This window comes from Ambystoma mexicanum, chromosome 4q (genome assembly GCF_040938575.1).
Source record: "Ambystoma mexicanum isolate Mex_15411 chromosome 4q, UKY_AmexF1_1, whole genome shotgun sequence".
Classification (NCBI taxonomy): domain Eukaryota; kingdom Metazoa; phylum Chordata; class Amphibia; order Caudata; family Ambystomatidae; genus Ambystoma; species Ambystoma mexicanum.
The window spans coordinates 39,919,779-39,934,306 of NC_090928.1; the positions used below are offsets into that span (position 1 = coordinate 39,919,779).

The 14,528-nt window shown below is 45.7% G+C and overlaps 1 protein-coding gene across 1 annotated transcript in view; it reads left to right on the forward strand.

Annotated features, from left to right (window-relative positions):
* LOC138467436 (FERM domain-containing protein 6-like) overlaps positions 1–14,528 on the forward strand; it is a 316,289-nt gene that overhangs the window by 266,079 nt on the left and 35,682 nt on the right. The window lies entirely within an intron of this gene.

Here is a 14,528-nt window from a genome sequence, read left to right on the forward strand (position 1 = left end):
GGACGAAGAATCAAGCCATCCAGAAACAATCTCAGAAGGGGTTCAGAGTATAGGCGGTTCCCCACGTCTCACCTAAGCTGCAACAAGGTCTATTGGAAAAGAAGCAATGGGTTCAAAAGGTGGGCCCGGCAGAGCTCAAAACAGCAGGGGCAGGTCCAGGAAGGTAACAGAGATCTTACCCTTCCTTAAGGGCTGTGGCGTACTGGCTCTCCTTTTCTTATGCTGGGAGAGGATAATCCATCATCTTCAAGTTGGTCCACCAGTATTGCGTTACCTCTTGAATTATTACTTTGTGAAGATATTGGCCCTCTTTTTCTTCCTTCTGATCCTTCTGGGCTGTATCTGTCCGAGGAGGATCTGTGGAGGGTTTAGAGGGTATAGCCGCAAGTAATGTTTCAGCCGAAGGTTCAACAATCACATGGGCTGTTGAAAGAACTGGTGGTGGGCAGCAGGGAAGCAGTGGTCATAATTCTCACTGTTCCATGTAGTAGTTGTTCCAGCTATTTATCTGGTAGGGTGATTGCCCTAAACTGAGCAAAGGTCATGTTATGTGAGGTTATCATCCCCTATCTGTGGGGTAATCTGTATCTGGACCTTCTGAAGTGGAAACAACTCCTCCCCCCGCCACTGTTCCCGTTAATCGGGAGCTTGTTCTGAATCCATCTCAATGACTTCCCAGACAAGCTGGAATACTCCATTGCAACAACCAGGCAGATCCTTCACAACTCCAAGATATCACTAACTGATCCCCATGTACTCACCTATCTAGCTCTTTCATGCAAGTCCTCCTTCTGGTGTTATCAGGTTCCCTATGAATCAGTGACACTATAGCTGCAGCAGGGAGGCCATCTTCAACACAACTTCCACCACTTCCTGGTATAACTTGATAACAGACTGAAGAATCAATGTCTCCCTCTCCCTGCACTGCCTTGCTGAGTTCAGCGGCCTGCTGCTTCCCTCAGGTTAGCCATGCGCCATAGAGGATTTAGTGAAGGGTTGGAGGGCTGCTACCAACTGATGCAACCTTATAGATATTATATTGTTATGGCAATTCATATTGCACTTAATGCCAGACTCCTCTAGCTTCTAAGTGCCGAACCAGGGAATCATACACATGTTGCACATCAGTGTCCTGTTCCCAAGGAGAGCATGTTGCCCCTGAGCTGTCATCTGATGCCCATAACGTTTTCCTCTGCCACCGCACATCCTGGGAACTTGATCTGAAAAAGAAAGTAACAATGTAATAAATGTCTAGCAATGCAAGTGCACAGTTCTCAATAACTCTCCTGCAGAGATAGCATGTAATAGGACGATTGTGGAGCCTGGAGACGTCTTGTAATCGTGCCCCTGGAAGGGGGTGAGGGGCCAGCAGGAGATGATGATTAAAATCATTACATGGATATCTGTCTCAATAAGGGGGTCCCTCTCATGGCAAACAAATGTGAAAAAAAAAATTGGCTCATGGGATATTGAAGATTACCAGCAAGTAATCCTTTCCAGATTTCCAGTGCCATTTTCTTCACTTAATTGAAAGTCTTTCTTTTATTAACCATATCCAGTCTAAGGTCCTGGTAGGCTGTAATCTGTTAGACTTGCCAACGAAAGAGCTTATGACAGACCCATTCTAAACTGCATAGAGACCTCCTACAGATCAGAGATGTATATTCTAATATATATTGTCAAAGCCCACCCCCCCAATTCTCATCAGTACTCATGTAACATGTGCTCAGGGCTTTGGCAATCACCCAGTGCCAGTTACAGTAAATCTCAATTTTTCCCTGCAATTTGTATTCAATTTTAACTTACTTGGGCAATACTTGCTCATCGGCTCTTATGGCGGCATTTAGAAGTTCTCTGTCATTCAAGCAACAGGAACAGAAAACAAGTCAAAAGGGCTTAGGCTGCTCTTTAAAGGTTGATTCCTCTTACATTGATTTGAGCAAAATCCTGCTAAATATAGTTGATAAAATAGTTTCATATGGGCAACCATAATTTGACCTCTGGTAGATGTTGAATGTTAAATCTTAAAGTTATTTGTACCGCGCACCGTCACCAATCAGAATTGGTCCTCAGGTGCTCAGGCGGATCTGCAAACGAGAAGGCGGGGTAGGTTAGTAGGGTGAAGAGGGAGTAGGATAGTGAGAGAAGTGGTGTCCTATTGGTAGTTTCAGTTCGGTTTTCACTGTGCGCTAAACTTTGGGGCGAGTATCAGGTCGATGACCGTCCTCGTGTTCTGTTGGTGCGGCTTATGTATTGTTTGTGTGTTGTTGTGGTGTGGTGAAGTACGTGCGGTTTGCTGTGCGAGAGGTGGTTGTATGGGTTTTTGTGTGAGTTAAGTATGCAGAAATTACAGCTTTTTGGTTAGTGGGTTATATGTCACACAACTAACTAATATACGCAATTTGGCTTAATGTCTAAATTTGAGAGTCTTGGATACTGGAAGAGAGGCCCAGACTTCACAATACAGAAGATTTCAAATATAATATACAGAAATGGAGGCTACATCTAGATTTCAGAGTCCTGTATAGTGGCAGAGAGACCTAGGTTTCACAATGCAATAGGTTTCAAACACAGTAGTCTAGGGCACAGGATATACCTATACAATACAGGATATTGAGGGTCCTGTATAGTCACACATATAACAAACAAAGATGGATGTTACACCTAGATTTGAGAATCCGGTACAGTGGAAGAGAACCTAAATTTCACAATACAGAAGGTTTCAAATATAATATACACAGATGGAGACTACACCTAGATTTGGGAGTCCTGTATAGTGGTAGAGAGGCTTAGGTTTCACAATCCAGTCGGTTTCAAACACAGAAGGCTAGGACGGAGGCTATAACTAGATTTGAGAGTCCTGTATAGTGGGAGAGAGGCCAAGGTTTGATAATGCAGCAGGTTTCAAAATAAAATACAGTAGGTTTAGTATTATAACAGACACATATGGTTTGTTATACCATTATTTGAGAGTACAAGTATAGTCAGAGAATGCTAGTGTTTAGGGTTCCCTAAGAGAGTGAAGCAGGTAACATTCACAGTTCTGTCTTAATGATCACAGTTTTGTCCCAATGTGGCATCCTCTAGATGTGGCTCAAAGCAAAACCAGAGGTTCCCAAAAGTGTGACGCAGGCTGGTGTTCACAGTACCGTCCCAGTGTAGCTCAGTTGATAATTCCTCAGTCCCCACCCTTTGTATAGCTGGTTAGTAATAGAAGCCTGGCAAACTGTTCTCTGAGGTAAGGTAAGGTAGAGTGGCAGGGCTTTCTGGAGAAGAGTGATTGCTCTACTCCCCACCCATGCCACACTTACCTTGGTAGTTGCTGCTGGTCGACGGCTGGCCACTGGCTTCCCCTGCTTACAACTACAGACACAGTTTGGAGCTGCCAATGTAGGAGCCGCCCTTTGCCAGGGGCTGTGTCTGTTAATTATTTATTTGCATTTTTAAAGCGCTCACACATTGAGGCGCTGTTATAGAATGTTTTTGTTGTTGTTGTCTTAGTTACATATTTATAACGCGCTTTAATACCCAAAGGTTTCTAAGTGCGGACCCGGGGATCGAACCTGTGTTGCTTCACGTTGTCTTGCTTCCAAGGCGAGCACGTTGCCACTGAGCTATCCTCCCGGGTGGGGTGAAGGTGAGATGGACCAATCAGGTCGGGTGGGAATAGCGGGATAATAATGATTTTGCATTTATATAGCGCTACGAACACTCAGGCACCTGAACTCTGCTTATTACCCACGGAGTGTGGTGCTCATTTATTGACCTCGGAAGGATGAAAGGCTGAGTTTGGCCCTGCCAGGATTTGAACCTGTGTCGGCAGGCTCTGTCCGAATGTCAAAGCAACCTCTCTACTCGCTGTGCATTCTGACCGGCATAATCCAACAGGGAAGTGGGCAGGGGAGAGGGGAACACACACACGAGCACCGCGCTCAACGTGCTTTTAAAACACACGACAATTGAACATTCTGCTGGCTATGGGCTGGGGGTCTAAGGCACTCACCTTGCCTCCAATGTTGGGTGTAATGGCGCGGAAGGTATTTTGGCCAGCAGGTCTGTAGACCTGGCTTGTGTGGAGCTGGAGGGGGCCAATCAGGTCGGGTGGGAGGGCTGGGAGGTGGGATAATCCGATGGGGAAGCGGGCAGGGGAGAGGGGAACACAAGCGGGCACCTTGGTCAACGTGCTTTTAAAGCACACGAAAATTGAACATTCTGCTGGCTATGGGCTGGGGGTCTAAAGCACTCACCTTGCCTCCAATGTTGGGTGTAATGACGAGGAAGGTATTCCGGCCAGCAGGTCTGTAGGCCTGCATTTTGTGGAGCTGGAGGGGACCAATCAAGCCGGGTGGGAGGGCTGGGAGGCGGGATAACCCAACGGGGGAAACAGGCAGGGGATAGGGGAACACACGCGGCACCACGCTCAACGTGCTTTTAAAGCACACGAAAATTGAACATTCTGCTGGCTATTGGCTGGGGGTCTAAGGCACTCATCTTGCCTCGAATATTAGGTGTAATGGTTAGGAAGGTATTCCGGCCAGCCGGCCTGCAGGCCTGCGTTGTATGGAGCTGGAGGGGACCAATCAGGTCGGGTCAAATTCCAAACATTGTTTCCACAAAAATGGTCAAAATCCTTCTACATAGATACTTTTCCAGACTTCAGCTCCTAATTAAAAACAAAAGTCGCCAAATCTTTACTCCTTATAGCTTTGTAGGAGAAAACAGTGTTCTTTTCATACAAGGCACATTAAGGGGGTTCAGGACTGGGGCCCTCTCAACTCCCTCACCTCACCTACAGGATAGGGCTGGCTCTGGCATGTTTTCTGTTAGGCCTCTTAACTGAAAATTGGAGGGGTCCCTTTTCCCCCCTGACAGGGTCAAGCCCCTGCCCTATCACATTATACATCAGAATGATATAAATAATTCATGAATTCCAGCCACAAACCTCTGAGGTGACAAATTGGGGCTCTTTTTGTATGAAGTGGTAATTGCATGCAACGGACCACCAATGTTAACAATTGAGTGCTGATAGGACCCCTGCTTGCAATTCCCCACCTTTAAAAAGTGGAGTGAAAACATTCACGCATAAATGCCTTTAATTTTTCATGTTACTCTTGGTTTTGAAAAATGTATAAATACTGTCTGCACACTATGCTTATGACTTTTATCATGAATATTATGGCATCTGCTTGCTTTTAGCAAATGCTTAATGCAGATAGCTACCATAGAAATCCAGCGTGAAAATACACGGTGACATTAAACCACCTAGTATTTGAAGGCAGTGGATGGATGCACACTAGCGGAAATATTATTCCCTCTTCATGCACCTTTTCAGCCTTCTAATAAAATGAAAATGCCCCTAAGTGTGAAACTGAGGTGTAAATGGCTTACGATTTGCTTTTACACCTCACTTTACACTTTCTAGGCTTGAGCCCCATAAAACACTTAATATGTACAATGAGGGATCAGAAATGGGAGGCGGACACAAAGTAGTGTGAGGAAGTGGTTGGAGAAAGTGGTCTTTCTGTGGAACCATGCTGAGACCCGGCGAGTCTTTTTGCAGTTGCTTTTACCATTGGGAGGAGCCACAGACTGCTGCAGACAGTTCCCATAAAACCCGCGGCATAGCACGGAGCATGGCACGATGTGAGGAAGTGGTTGGAGAAAGTGGTCTGTTTGTGGGACCAAGCTGAGACCCGGCAAGTCTTTTTGCAGTTGCTTTTACCATTGGAAGGAGCCACAGACTGCTGCAGACAGTTCCTATAAAACCTGCAGCATAGCGCAGAGCACGGCGCAGTGTGAGGAAGTGGTTGTAGAAAGCGGTCTGTTTGTGGGACCAAGCTGAGATCCGGTCATTTTTTTTGCAGTTGTTTTTACCATTGGGAGGAGCCACAGACTGCTACAGACAGTTCCCATAAAACCAGCAGCATAGCACTGAGCAAGGCGCGGTGTGAGGAAGTGGTTGGACAAAGTGGTCTGTTTGTGGGACCAAGCTGAGACCCAGCAAGTCTTTTTGCAGTGTCTTTTACCATTTAGAGGAGCCACAGACTGCTGCAAACAATTCCCATAAAACCTGTGGCTTGGTGCGGAGCGTGGCGTAGTGTGAGGAAGTGGTTGGAGAAAGTAGTCTGTTTGTGGTCCATTTGGGAGTCAGAGAGGCGGAAGAGCCCGCTCAGTACAAGACCTCCTGGCGTAGGAAGGACGAAACAACAACGGTGTTCACCTCTCCCTGCGACCAAGGTGGGCCGTGGAAAGAGGCGTAACCTCACCGCCTATTGCTGCAAAATGCAGGGCAAAGCACAGAGTCGTACAAAATCCCATTTTGTACCTAAACCAAAGCCATACGGCCTCAGCTCTGAAAAGATGTTACCCGACCCAACAACTGGGGAAGTGCTTAGTGTCCCTTCTGGCACAAATACATTGGGAAATGCAGACCTTACAAATCTTCCAGCAGTGGCCTCTATACATGGGAGGGGGAAAATCACTGTCTACTATCCTTCTAAGACTGCAGGGCTGCAAAAGCTGCCTAATCTGTCTTCTGTGGAGGAGGCTTTGAGTTCCCTGCAGGAGACCATGAGCAAATCAGCACATGACATTGACACCAACTGACCGCTGAGACTGTGCAATGCCCTGAATTGAAGTCCGCAAAATGTTTCAAGCAGTGCAGTGAGCCAAAAAAGCATATCCGCAGAGGAGGGGGGTGATGGAAATTATGTGACCAACGATGTTTTGCCCGCCGATGACTGTGCCGTTGATTCAAATGTCTCGCATGTAGCGGATCTGCAAGAAAGATTGTCAGGCAGCCCTAAATTGATCTATGACACAAAGATTGATTTTATTCCATCCATGCAGCTTAATAATGTAAGCTTTTTTGCCAATTCCAAGGTCCACACCAAGAGCAGCCTCACTCTTGCTGTTGTGCAATCTGCTGTCAAAAGCTTCTTGAAACTATGTGGGGCAATACATGAAGACCTTAAAAACCAGGGGCATTTGATCCCTCAACTTTATGATTTGGCTAGTGAAAAAAAGTCAACCACCAGCTACCCTATTCCTCAGACTGTCAATACCAATGTGCTCTTGCATCAATGTTCAGTTATCGTGCAACCTGATCCACTTGCGGCAAGTAATGCAAATGAAGCAAGTAAAATCTTGCAGTCAAGTTTCCCTACCCGGAAACAGCAATAGCTGGCAAAGCGCCAACAGAATAGGGTGCTTAAGTAAAAAAATGATTGGCCTACACAGGTGGTCATTATTGAATCTCAGCCACTCAATTCTACTGTAATATCTGACATTATAATAAATACAGAAAAGTCAAGGAAACAAGCACCTTGCCGGAAGAGGAGATCTGCCCAAAGTGTGGGCACCTTCACCTGCTGGCTGATGAAGGAAGAAGGGCCTCCACAGACAGTTATTTCAGTGTTGCCTATGTCCACGAATGGAACTACCGGAAAGCAGGCTACGAGGGCAACTCCAGCTGCAATTGAAGAGGGTAACGAGGTCTCGGTGTCACTGAATGTTGATTCACTTAATGTATCTACTTGTGAGGAACGGGAGGTCTGTGCACTGGACCCTAAAGTTCTTACAAATGGGCTGTTTACGGCCATGAAAGGGAGTCCGAAACTAAACTGTTCGGCCCTTATGGCCCTTTTGAATAAGGTCACCTATCTTAGACTTCTGAACTCTGGTGATTTTTACTTTATTGAGCCCTTCTTCTCCTCCGCTGGGAAGGCAACAAGGATACACTGATGCTTGCCTGAAACAGCTACACTGATACGTCAACACAAAGCATCCTTGAACTACGTGGATTTTGAATTGGACAAACAGGTGCTCACAGTGAAGCCATTGGTATGCTGCCCGCAGTGTAAAGGTTCACAAGCTGTTGGTAAAGCCCCTATTGAAAATGCTGTGACTGACCTGGGTGTTAAGTTTGATGATGTCAATGGATGGGAATGGTTGCAGAGAGTCCTCCCTAAAACCAGGAATAACAACTGAAGTTGTAAGATACTCAGTTGGAATACCCGTTGGTTTTTGCACTGGCTGCACAAGGGTGGGTCTCGGAGTGCCTTGCTCGTACATGAAATTTTTGCATTACAAGAGTCCTGGCTAACGTTCGATGTTGAGATCGATGGGTATGTCTTTTAGGCAGAATTGCATGCAGTACCCTCTGGGACCACCACATACAATTAGGACTACAGGTGTAATCAATACCAATCTTTCTTGTAGAAAAATCATGGTAGTTTGTTGTAAAACCACTGCCACCAGCCATTTCGATAGAAAAGGGTAGCATTTGACTGCTAAATGAGTTTCTAGACACAGGGGATACTAGGTAACCCCTCCAGCACTCTATAGGAAGATAGTGTGTTCTCGGTCTAGGAATTTAAAAAGACTAGTAAAGTCAATTTAACCTTACATTCTCTGGGAAACAGTAGTTTATCCCAGAGAAGGTATTTAAACCTTTGGGAAGTCTAAAAAGACATCCCTGTGTCATTGCACTGAGGGTGCTGTGTAACACACATGAAAAGATGCCTATCGAGTTATCTTAAAATTCCATAATCAAAGAACACAAGAGTAAAACACACATCAAAATACATGAAAGAGTGGGAAAAAAGGCTCACACTCTTTCCAGGTAAAAAAAAATCAAGTCCTCAAAATCCAGCAAAGTTGCTGGGGGTCTCTAAGGCGAAGGCAATTAGCTAATTATGAGCATTTTCCCTAAGAATATCATCTTCCAATCCAATGCCTCCAAAAGAAAAGTGGGTTGTCCGACAGGAGGGCTTTTTATTGGTGTCAGGAACAACCTAAACACTTCCTTAGTTTATGCAAAGGAGGTAGGGGGAAATGTACTTGTGGTGGAGATCAGCAGGAATGTGGGTGACAAACAGGAGCCAATGCTGATTGTAAATATTTATGACCCGCCAGGAGAGTTTGACGTTGATAAAGTGTTCGATAACTTAGATCTTATCCTGGTGCACTGGGGCGAGCTGGCAATCAACAACCCTGTAATTATATTTGGAGACTGGCAAACCAGATGTGCAGACAGGTCCTGGGGTCCGGTCTATAAGAAAGTGTTTAAATACAGTTTCATGACACATAACATTTCGATTGCCAGGGGGCTCCAGTGGCTTAGCTAACTGCAGGAATGGAACTTGGTTTTGCTTAATGGGCAGATAGAAGAGTCCGCCCGGATGGCCCAACCTGGTCTGTGGGGGGAAAAAAGGCCACATTGGACTATATTGCAGGTAACAATTGCCTACTGGAGTTGGTCAATGCCCTCAGAGTTATCCCTAATGTATACAGCGACCATGCTATGTTGGCACTGGATTTAATTAAGAATGTTAGAGAGAACTATATTCTTAAGTGTGGCAGTGTTGAACCAAACCATGCAGGAAACCGTCTCTGTTGGACTCAGATTAGAATAGGAAAACTGTGCTAGGGTCTTTTTCCAGGTTTGTTTCGATTGGATAGGGCTTAAATGCAAAAGTGGCAATGAAATTGAAGCATGTCTCTCATTGGAAGCGCATGAGGCGGGGGTAGGAACAGAGCCCCTATGGTGGTTAGCAACATCCGGACCATTCAAGTCTTTGATTTAATGATATGTAACCACAAGCACGCCATGCATAAGCCCATTTGTGGCCTTAGATTTTGACACAACCAGGATGGGCAATCAGTGGCTAGGCCCGGTGAAATTGCACAAATTAAAAAAGAATATTGCTTGTGGTTAAAGCATTACAAGTCAACGATTGCAAAGAGAAAATGGGAGCGTTTTGTACAATTATTTATGAGACGAGACTCTGGAGTCAACCATGTGGAAATTACTTGCAATTGGAGGAAAGGGCATAGAAATCTGTTCAACCGATCCCAGGTGCCACGTGGAGTACCCACATATGCTCGAAATATTTCGAACCTGCAGCCCCTTGTGTATTCACTCTCACTGATTTGGTCTGGCTGCTGGAGATGAGTGGGAAGAACCTCGTGGTAGCCATAAAGAAGTTAAATAAATCAAGATCACTAGGGCCGAATGGCCTGGCAAATGTGGTCTTAAAGAGCGACCCTGAGAACTGGGCACATTTTATGCTTGTCCTGTATGCCCGAGTCTGTAGCGAGAGAAGGATAACGACTTCATAGCAGCAGTCTGTTTTTATACCCATCTACAAGAATGGGGAGCGGATAAATGTTAATAACTAAAGGCTGCTGTCCACGCTGGACGTTTCTGGCAAACTTTCTGCCATGCTGGTCCTGTAGGAGTGGCAGAAATAGGTGGATGAGAATAAAATCCTCCACCCATTTCAGACAGGATTCCGTTAAGGATCAGGGACAGCCCACAATATCAGAGCCCGGGACTCAATGGGACTCATTATAACATTGGCGGAATGGTTTAACGGGTGCCGCTAATGGATGCAGACCCGTTAAACCCATTCCGCCTGATTACGAAGTCCCCTTGTGGGACCTGATAAGGACGCCTGGTAAAACTAGGCGTCGTTATCGGGTCTCGCGAGGGGACCAGGGAGCTAACAACGGGCCGGTCGTAATCGGCCCGTTGTTAGCTCCCTACACCCATTCCCATTCGAGCCCCATAGGGGCTCGAATGGGAATGGGGAAGGTCTGGGCCCGGGTTCCCTGAGGGGGGATTTACCGGGCCCTCCAAACTCGGAATGGCCCATTCAGGGAACCCGGACCCGGTTTTGGAGGCAGCCATGCCGCCAATAGCGGCATGGCTACCGCCAAAGCCGTAATGAGGCCCAATGACTCAAACCACACGCAGTAATAGCACCGTTACACTGTACATGGCTTTTGTGTATTTCAAATCCTCATTTAGGCAAGTAAATAGGGAAATCGTGTGGGCCAAACTTAGTAAACTGGGCTGCCCGGCCTGGTTGTTGAAAATATTAATACAACTACATAGTAACAACTGGGCATGTGTCAGGTTGGACAATGCAGGCACTTTGACAGCACAGACTAGGGTAAACAGGGGAGTCAAGCAGGGCTGTGCTATGGCTCCCTTGTTGTTTAATATTTCTGACCTCTTGGTGTATCTGTTGGAGAAAGCTAATTGCCCCCGTGAGATTGGTAATGTGCCCACTGTTGCCAGCTTGTATGCCAATGAATTGGTAATTTGCGACCATACTTTTTCAGGCATGAAGAACATGCTTAATGAACTTGCTATATATGGCAGTAAGTATGAACTGGCTATTAACCTGGATAATACTAAAATCATGTTGCTCTCAAGGAAGAAAGTCCATAGAGTAACGATGGAAACTACGCTGGGTGTCATAAACTATGTTCTTTCTTACCCCTTTTTGGGTTTGGATTTAAATCTCTCATCCCATTATGACTAGATTATTGAGAGTAAGGTCAGGAGGGCCAAACAATTGACTCTTCAAATACGCAAGTTCGCCAACGAACATGCCGGTTTTTCAATCATGGGCATTATTACTTTGTACAAACAATGCCTCTGCCCCGCAGTTCTATATGGGCTTGAAGCTCTGGCCATGCAGGATTTTTCCTGGTTAAACAAGATATAGGTTTTTTTTGGCACACAGTCTTGCGTCTTAGCTCCTCTTTCCACATGGAAAATCTATGTTTAGAACTGGGACTGACCTCTCTAGGGGGCACGGCCCTTAGGGCACAAGGTTGTTTTTACATAAACACTAAGGCTATTTCCATATGTGAACCTTTGGCCCGTCTAGGTGATAGCTGCAGCAGGGATGTGGTCAACAGGGGCAGCAAATACATGACTCTAAACCATGATACCTTTGCCACAATTGACTGGGCCCCCAATTCTAACATGGGAACATCTTATATGGTACTGAAGGAGACCATTATGAGGTGGTTTAATAGATGGGACTGGTGTAACAACTACTCCCACCTATCTAAACTAAAGGGCTACAAGGCAGTGGTTACTGTGGTGCACAGACACAGGAAAGCACAGCCTTATTTGTTATTATGTCCTGATAACGAAGTAAGATGGTTTATTTTACAGCTTCAAACTAACCAACTCCCTGTATTGACTGTGTTTGGTCCACGCCTTCAACTAGCCGCTGAGGTACGCTTTTGCCATATCTGTAAAAACCCAGAAAAGAGGGAGACAGCGAGACGTGTCTTGACTCACTGTGCAGTCCTGGGGCCAATATATATGTGCACCCTGGGGAGTCTCGTACACAAGAATGAGGCAATTGTTTCGTATGAATTGTTAGATCATATTGGTTTTAATGTTAGGGTATTGAAGGCAAGCGTCCCCAGCCAGCACGATCTTCCCCGCAATAAGAGACAATGACAGACTCTCCCAAGTCGGGAATAAAGCCAAGACAGAGTGCGGGTGAGCTTAAATGAGAGTTTATCAATCAGAATAGGGCATGCAAAGAACTCTGCAACCTCCGAGAGCGCTCTGTCTGACAATAGCAAAGACAGGCATATTTATTTACAAAAAACCTCATCAGTACCTACATACTATAAGGGGCACAAGTTCAATGGGATTGGGTGGCGATGACTAGCTATAGGTGCGGCTGCGATGTGGTTGGCCTTGGCTGGAGGACGTCACTTGTCAGCCTCGTGGGTTGGGCTGGGCCTGGCAGGTCAGCTGAGTTCATCCGGGTGGTGTTGTTGTGCCATTGTGGCCAGTGTCAGAGATGAATGTCCTTTCCTGACTTATTTGCCCTATGCCATGCACACCGCAGACATTCAGTCATTGCAATGTTATCTCCTTTAGTAAATCTATCAATAGGTTATCCTACAGGTTAATGCAACACAGGAGGAATGCACCTTGTGAGGGGTTTGATGGTGATTTATCCGTGCATGGTTACCAGTGTCCTGTTTGACCGGTAGCATAGGTCGTGGGGTTAAGTCTCCGGGCATGGGACGGGCGGTACATGTCTTTCTGTCTCGTTAGAAGTTATTATGAATGGGCTGTTGTGTGTTACCACAGTATTGGGTGTCTTCGTTGCACCGGGTCATAAGTCTGAGGTGTTCCGGGGGGTTGTGGGGTTTACGAGGGGGCGCCTTGGATTTGTGTATTCAAGCTGAGTTTTACTGCTGGGCTGTAAATAATGCAGGTGGCAGGCCGTGGCCTTGGGTGCTGTAGCGGGGACTACAAATCTTTGAAGCGGCTCCAGCCTAGTTGGGGGAGGTGGAGCAGCGTGGCGCAGGCCTTAGCTCTCTTATTTGGCAGACTCTGCAGGGTGGGGGGGGAGAATGGCCTTGCACATATTCACAAAGGTATTTTTCTCGTGTGTTGCCGACTTTCGATGAGAACATCATAAACATTTGAACATCCTTATAATACTCATTTGGATCACTTGAAAACATACATTTCAACTCACTACATGTCTCTCGAATATAGCCAGTCTAAGCACCTTACTAGTACATTATATTTTAACAACTACAGCATTTAGTAATATGCATATATATTTGCATTACGTGAGGTAGTAGGGTGGTCGGTGGAGCATAGAGAACGAGACCCGCCATTGTACGCGGTGGTATATAAGGGCTGTAGATATATATATACACATGACTGGCACATTTGCCCGCGTCTCTTCACCCGAGCCTTATATACAGTTGCATTTGTCCTCCCCTGCACTCTAGCAGCATTAGTTCAGTTATGGCGCGGGACCGCGGGGTGTATGGTTTTCAATGATACATATAGAGAACAATTCCCCGGAAATGCTTTTTATCATTTGCACACCCCTGCAGGGGTGTGGGTCCTCCATTGCTGGTGTCATGTAAACATGCGTTTCATACAATAATTACACAATTTTTACAGGTTTCTTTAGCAGAAGTAGTTTTATGGAAAGGATTCACGTATTACAAGTAGTTTTTGACATTCGTATTTGGGTATTTTTCTGCTTTCATCGGATGACCATTCTACAGTTCTCCCCACCACCCAGGCCTTGCTGACCGGGTCATGCTGGGAGCAGTGATACACTGTGGACGGTGAAATGTTACAGTGTTAGTATCTTATGCTAGCTCATGTCCGTTTTGTTCGTGGGAACGGGCTCACAGCGGATCTGCCAGGGTGCTGCGGCGACAGGGATAATTGAAACTCTCCGAGGGTGGGGGCCGCGCTACAGTGCGCTGAGCTCACACCATCTCTGATAGACAAAATGGTTTCTGGGCCTAGCTAAATTCAATACGTGTGGGCAATGTCTTCAGCAGGTGAACCCTCCACCACCTGGGCCTGGGTGGTCTGAGGGGACGCCCAATGAGCCATGGCCCTCACCTGGGGAAGGGATGTAGGCAAGGAGGGTTTTTTGGACCACTCCTCCCCTACAGTATTTACAAAGTATGTTCTAAAGTTGGAATGTCTGAGTGTTTAAATACACAAATGTTGTGTTTTTATGTTTTCTATGTGTTTAGGTAATAATGATATGGGGTATGACTAACGAGCGCTAAGGAAATCAAGTTTGACACATTTGTAGATGAATTGTCATTAATTGTTTGAATTGTTTTAAGATAAATCGTGTGTAAAGTTCAATTTGAACTAATCACAATAAAGATTATTATTATTATTACAATATAATAATGATAATAATAATAAT